The sequence below is a fragment of the Globicephala melas genome, chromosome 19 (assembly GCF_963455315.2).
Source record: "Globicephala melas chromosome 19, mGloMel1.2, whole genome shotgun sequence".
NCBI classification, from domain to species: Eukaryota; Metazoa; Chordata; class Mammalia; order Artiodactyla; family Delphinidae; genus Globicephala; species Globicephala melas.
Window position 1 is genome coordinate 62,065,953 of NC_083332.1, and position 7,111 is coordinate 62,073,063.

Below are 7,111 nucleotides of genomic sequence, written 5' to 3' on the forward strand. Positions count from 1 at the left end.
CGTCCACCGTAGCCTGTTGCACAGCCCAGGCAAGGCGTGGCCGCGTCAGTGGTTATTCCCATCTCACAGACGGGAAGCCAGAGGCCAGTGGTCTGCGTGAGCTTCCCACGCACTCAGCGGTCTGTGCTTTGCACATGCACTTACTGAGCACCTACCGGAGCTGGACGCTACTCTCTGTGCTGGGGAGCCGGGGCGAGTGAGGCTAGGTGCCGCCTTACCGGTCGGAGGACACCGCGAGCCGAAGAGCAGCAAAACAACCCACGTTTTGCGCTAGTTGGGTGTGCGGGAAGGCAGTCTCGCGAGAGGGCAACCTAGCAGGTGGGAAGTCTCGCGGGTGGGAAGTCTCGCTGGAGGGCAGTCTCGCGGGAGGGAAGCGGAGTGCCGCCCTGGCTCGCTGGGAGGAGGTGCTTTTCTCGCGTCTCCTGTGGGAAGCGCCCTTGAGCAGAGCCCCCTGCTAGCGTAAGGGCCCCGAGGCCGGCCTTTCAGAACCCCGGGGTCCCTTCTGGGCTCCCTACCAGGCCCGCGCTCCTTCATCCTGGCCTCTGGTAAGACTCGTCAGCTCCCCTGGAAGGCAAGACCCTCCCTACCCAGGCGTCGCCGCCTCCCAGGTGGCGGGGACAGACTCCCAGGCTGGCTTGAGGCAAAAATATGGCGCATTGGGACGTATTTGGATGTAAATATTTTCAGCTGCGAGAGTAGTTGAGAGAGGAGGTCTTGTTCCCGGGCGTCTCTGCGGAAGCCGGGAATCTGGGCCATCTGGCGCCTCTTCAGCTGCCCCCCTTCCTCGCTCCGCGGGCGTGGGGGGAAGGGGAGGCTCCACCTGGCCCCTGGGGGCGGCTGCGCCTCCCCAGCCTCACTTTCCCCATCCGCCCAGTGGGGGCGTGAGGGTGAGAGGGGGGCATTGGGACGCCCGGCGCCCCAGAAGCAGTCTGGTTACCTTTCCTCCCTCGTGGCTCTGACCCAGGCCAGGGGAGGGGACAGGTGTGGCCCCGCGGGTAAACCCCATGGCCTGTCAGGGGTGCAGGAGGGCTCGGCCGCCTCCCCGGATGCAGGGAGGACCCCGGGATTCCCGCTCCTCCCCCTACCAGACCAGCCTCCTCCCAGCAGAGCTCGAGGGCAGCCTGGGAGCCCGGGAGCAGTGTCAGGACTCAGCCTGGACCGGGGCTGGGGCTGGGGGCCTCCACGCACCACCTTTCACTGGTTCCTCAGCTCCCATCCAGGCCCCGATCAAGCCACCTCTGTGTGCCTCTCCAGGCTGTGGCTCTGCGCGGTCTTTATGATGTCCCCTCGCCTAGAATGCCCACCAGTGCCTCCCCGACAGCCAGCTCAGCCCTCCTTTACTAGAGCTGTGGGGTCATGGGTGATGTGAGCTGGCAAAGCCCTCGGAGATGGCTCGGGGCAGTGGTTCCAGACAGGTGCACTGGAGGGGGCTCAGGGTCGGGCGGGAGGCTGCTGGGCCCCCTCCCGTTTCAAATGGGGAAGCAGAAGCCTAGTGGGGGTCGTTTCAGTACTGGCCCAAGGTCACCAGGCAGTGAGTGGCAGAGCCATCTTGGCCTCATCTTCAGGTTCTCTCTCTCCTCCACTGGCCTCTAAGCAGGGCTGGCGGTGGCCCAGGTCCAGCCTGGGGGTTCACGGGTACTAAGCCTTGCACTTCCTGGGGATGCTTTCAGCTGCAAGTAACAGGATGTCCAGCCAACAGTGGTTTAACAAACAATCACGTATATTTTCTGGAACTGGAGAAGGTGGTGCTGGATTAGGTGCCGTGAGCCGATGATGTCATCAGGGACCCCGGCTCTTCCCATCCTCGTGCTCTGCCGTCCCCTGAGTGCTGGCTTGTTGCCTCATGGTTCCAAGGTGGTTGCTCTGGCTGCAACTCTCACAGCTTGTGACCGCTGCGTTCAAAAAAAGGAAGAAAAGGAGCCAGGGAGGAAAATCTTTCCCAGAAATTTTCAGGCAGTTCTCCCCTTCCAGCTTGTTGGCTAAACTGTGGCTGTGCCTAGCTGCAAGGGAGGCTGGGAACATCCTGTGAGGTCCCTGCCTTTGGGAGGGGTTGAGCTGGCCACGTGCACTTGGGGGTGGGGAGTGGCCAGGGCTCACAGGAGGCAGGGGTGGCAGGACTGGGGAGGAGAGAAGGAGCTTCCCCGAGGCTGGGAGAGGGTGGGTTTAGGAGAGAAGGGAGAAGGGCTGGCCCTGCTGGTGCGCAGCACCCAGACCCGTAGGAGGCCAAGGGTGTGTCGAGGGGGTGACCCCAGGCTCCTGCCTCAGTGACAGTGCCCTGGGCCCTTCACGGTGGACCTGGGCGTGGGCCACACAGCCTAGAGTGGTGACAGTGGGCTGAGGGGCCTGTCCTGGTGAGGGGCTGAGGGCTGCTCTGCTGGGACACAGACGAGGTATGAGTTGCTTCTTGTCTCCAGGGGCCGAGGCGTGCACTCACATCTACAGAGTGGAGGTGCTCTTCTCGTCCTGGGTGTACCCCCTGCCGGATGGGCATTTCCCTCTGCCCGGCTGGACGCCGCCTGCTGCTGGGCACCCTCGGGAGCCCCTGCCCCTTCTCAGCACAAAAGGGACGCTCAGCGATGCCTTCCTCCTGTTGCCTGCCACCTACGAAGAGCCCCAAAGAGGTTAGCTTTTATTGTTTGCCCTGAAAAATCTCAACTTTTGCTTTTCAAATGAAGAGTCCCCTGGTTCCTTTAGCTGTTAATTCACGCACCACATACTGATATTTGTGTTTATGGAGGGCAGGCGTCTGTCTCCTCACCAGTGTCCCCTGCCCCTGGAGCCGTGCCTGGCCTACAGAAGGTGATCAATAAGTATTGCTACTCGCCGAGTGAATGAGTGAAGCAGTACATGAACTGCAGCCTCCCCTGTGCCAGGCCCGGGAGGCCAGCGTGCACTCAGTCTGGTTACATGTATGTGTGTGTTTACCACGTGTGAGTCTTCCTTTCCAGCTGGACTGCAGCCCGTGGGCAGGGACTCCTTCCCGAGGCCTCCCCCGGCCCACCCCGTGAGGACCTCCCACATAGCTGCGGTCATGGGGGCCCCGGGAGACAGGTGGCGCCTTGTGAACAGGAGAATTTGCGCAGAGTGAGGCGGGTCTTGTAAGACCATCGGGCCCATGAGGGACGCAGCACCGTAGGCTGGTGAAGCAAACGGCTTCGCCCACGGTGTCTGCAGCCCCGGCCTGCTGGGCTGTGGTTTGCGCAGGCTCCCTGGCTGCCCTGGGCCTCAGTTTCCCCATCGCCAGCTGGAGACAACAGGCGTGAGAGGGAGCAAGACGTTCTCTTCAGGAAGAGCCCGGGCAGGGCGGGCCTGTGACTGCCGCCCTGCCCGGGACCTCGCTACAGAACGTCTTCCTGCCAGGGTCCCCCAGGCACCTGGTCGGCACCACCTCCCCGTCCCAAACAGTCGCCGTGGGGTCACTGTCTGCGGGGTCGTGGTTGGAGCTCCAAGTCCAAGGCCGCATCCGGCAGCCTTATCTCAGTTCCTGGGAACTTCCCCCGGGGCCAGCTGCAAAGGTGGCCCCAGAGATACTAGGAATGGGGGTGGGTGCTTTCCTGCCCGTGACATGATTAAGTAACAAGAGCAGTTGCTGGTGGGAACATGAGCGGCCACACCAGCCATCTGGCCCTGCCCAGCCCCGCTCTGCCTCGCTCCAAATTTATCTCCCCGGCCCAGCTCTGCTGACTGGTGCTATCACTCCCAGGATGGATGGGGGAATTACCGCGGCCTATGCTTTGCAAGAAGCTTATAACAAAGCCCGCAGCCAAACCCGAGGTGCAGAGTGAGGCTGCTTCCCCAGGGGCACCTGGAGCGCCTGCAGCCAGGCTCCCGGCCACTGGCCCCGAGCGCGTTCCTGTGCCCCCGCCCCGCCCCGCTGCAGGATGCTGTTCTGCTCACACACCTGCACTCTGTACGGTTCCTATCGGCCCCCAAGTGTAACCGAATCCAAAAATATTAAACCGGGGCCCATCTGTTGGCCAACTGATGAGCGCAGATGTGCTCTGGATCTCAGAGGCAACTGGCAGCCCGTCAAGGCTGTTAGAAGCGGCACCTGCTGCCTGTTTTCCCCCTTCCGCCGCCCCTCCTGGGCCCAGGAGCCTGTGGCCAAAACACGCCCCCACCCCGGAAGGGGCTGGCTCCCCCCCCCGACCAGGAGGAGCGTCCCAGGGCAGGACCCACAAAGAGCCTCACCCACCGGCGGGGAGCAGGGACCCCCGGGTCCAGTTGGGTCCCTTTGCCTTGAGCCCCCTGTCAGCCCACCATGGGGTTAAAGCGGGGACAGGGCCAAGGGCTGCTCTGGAAGGAGGTGCACAGCGGCCGAGCAACAGGCAGGCACCTGCGCTGCCCCCTGCCCAGAGCTCTCCCCAGGGGCCACCTGCCCCTCCCCCACCTCCTGCAGATCTTTGCTAAGACAGGGTTGGAACTAGACAAATACGATTGTTTCTTTCTTGCTTTGAGACTCACGTCAAGACCCGTCTACCTCATGTTATGAACATCTTCACTGGTCCTATTTCAAGAGGGGAAGAGAGAGGGAAACGGCAGCTGTTTCCTCCCCAGGACAGTGGCGGGCGCGGGGAGACCCGCACGGAGGCTGTCATTCAGGAGTTCCAGGATGGGGCTGGACAAGGAGGCAGAGGTGTTGGGGGCTGAGAAGGGGCTGGAGTCTGGACGTAGCCAAAGGAAGAAATAACAGCATGGCCGGAGGAGAAAGCTGAGGCCTGAGAGGTGGTGGCCCTGCCTCTTCCCACCCATCAGGCGCTCCTGTGGTCCCCACCTGCTCAGTGCCAGGGACAGCCAGGTGAGCGGCAGCCCCAGACTCGGGTCTGGATGGCTGGTCGGAACCAGGGCCTGCCCAGAGGGATACGGGCCGTTGAGGCCAAGTCCCAGGCGTCCGCCCTCCACTGGATAGGTGGGAGACCTGTGTCCAGGTGGAGGAGAGCATGGCCTTGGCCGGCGCCCTGGCTTTCCATGGGGGCTGTGGGCGGGCAGGAGGGCCGTCGCCTTTCAAGGCACTTTCCTCTGTCCCTGAGGGCCACGGTCTCCCAGGCAGGAGACAATAGAGCTGGAATTTGAACCCAGCGCCGCCTCTAAGCTCCAGACATCCACGCCCTCTGGTCCCCAGACGGCTGAGATGTGGGACACAGGCCAGCCCCGCTTTCCTGAGCCGGGGGGACCAGGCACCAGATCTGCAACCCGGGGGTCCTGCCCTTACAGCCAGTCCTGCAGACCCCTCGGGGGGCCTCAGCACAAGGGCTCCCCACCCAGGGGGCCCAGGGGCCCTGTCTCACCCACTCCTTGGAAGCCTAGTTTTCCCTGTCAAATGGGAATCAGAAGAACAAGTATCCTGGTATCTTTCTGAGAATTGTCTAGATCCGTGGCTTTCAAGCCTTTCTGAGTATGAGCTGTAGTGGGAAATACATTTTCTACCCTGCCCAATGTTTCCTTGCTCCTGTGTGTTACATGCGTTTGCTGGTGCCTCTGATGTTCTATGGCTCGTGGAAGCCTCACCCCCATCTCTGCCTCTGTCTTCACGTGACGTCTCCCCGTGTGCATGTCTGTCTCTGCGTCCAGATTTCCCCTTTTTATAAGAATACCAGTCATACTGGGTGAGAACCCACCCTGATGATCTCATCTTAACTAATTACATCTGCAGTGACCCTGTTTCCAAATAAGATCACGTTCACAGCTGCTGGGGTCGAGACGTCAACATGGATTTGAGGAGGACTCAGTTCAACCCACAGCGGTTAAATACCCTGAGTTTCACCCCAGCGCCAGCCCTGGCTTCCCAGAGAGTAAGTGCATGTGGCAACGCGGCACGATTTGGGTGTGGGCGAGGGGCTTGCATTCTTGGGCGGTGGGGCTGCAGTGCAGGCGCCCTGAGGCCCCTGCCCCTGGCGCTGCTGTCATGGCCGCCTGCTTGAAGCTTTCGTATTAGTCTCACTCAAGTGGCTTGGACAGACCCTGGAGGAGCCGGTCACACTCCATTGGGCCAATAATACGGATTTTGAGACCGAGTCAGAGCAGTGCTGATTGAATACACCGCACTGGTGCCCCTAATAGGCTACTGATCTGGGCGGCAAGGCGCACACAATCCTGGATGGCAGCCCCCCAGGCCCGGTGCCCATTCCTGGCGGGTCCCAGCCACAGGCCAACGCAGTCGTATCTCCGGTGTGAGCCTGGGAAGGGCCAGCCGTGCAGCTTCCTGTGGGATCTGCGTGGGGATGAATTTTCTCACTGTTACTGAGGCTGCTTGCCCTCGATTTAAGGACCGACTTCCTTCTGGGGTCTGACACAGAGCTGGTATGGACCAGGATTTGAGAGGGTGTCATCCAGGTTCCCCCCCGCCCCCCGGCCTGCTGAGGCTGCCCGAGAGGTTCCCACGGTCGGCAGAGCAGTGGACGAGCTGCTGCGGGGTGGACCTCCAGCCTTAGTGTATGCCATTCTGATCGGGAGGTCCAGAGGGAGGGCTGGCCTCCCCACCTCTGAGTCCCTCTGAAGGCCTAGCGGGGGTGTTCAGCCCCCTGCTCACGTGTAACGGGGCTGACCTCTGCATGAACCAGTGCCCCTCGCCCCTCTCTCCCTCTGTCTCTGTCTCTCCCCCCGCCATCTTTGCTAACAGTACCCTTGCTGTGTCATTCTTCCTCACTTGGGCAGGCCGCCATTCCTCAGCCCCTTCTCTCACGGGTGTAGCAGAAATCTCCCCTCAAAAGCCCCCCAAGTGTTGGTGCACCTGCAGGGCCTGTGGGCGGCACCGTCACCGTTGTGCGCACTTTACAGGAGACGGAGGCCTGGACAGTGCAGGCACCTGCCTGAGGCCCACGTAGCTTGCTTGCAGGGCTGGGCCTGACGCCCAGCTCTGTCACCTGCGCTCCCCACACTCCACGCAGCGAGAGTGTTGACAGGACTACTCCTCCCCCAATAGGGCGAGCGCGTCAGCCCTGAGGACGGGGTTTGGGGAGTCTGCTTGCTCTTATAGGAAACTTGCCCCAGCTGAGTTGTGGTTCATGTTTTGGGGGGAGAGTTTTAAGAGAAGAAGTGAAGACTGAGTCCATCTCAGCCGAGTTGGACACCACGCACTCTGCACCCTTCACCATCACGAGCATCTCTGCTA

The 7,111-nt window shown here is 61.7% G+C and overlaps 1 long non-coding RNA gene across 1 annotated transcript; it reads left to right on the forward strand.

Moving 5' to 3' along the window:
- The first annotated feature begins 389 nt into the window (after positions 1-389).
- LOC132593898 (uncharacterized) lies at positions 390-5,869 on the forward strand. The gene is made up of 3 exons (XR_009559909.1): positions 390-545; positions 2,415-2,621; positions 5,654-5,869. It is a non-coding gene; the product is annotated as an uncharacterized lncRNA (long non-coding RNA).
- The last annotated feature ends 1,242 nt before the right edge of the window (positions 5,870-7,111 follow it).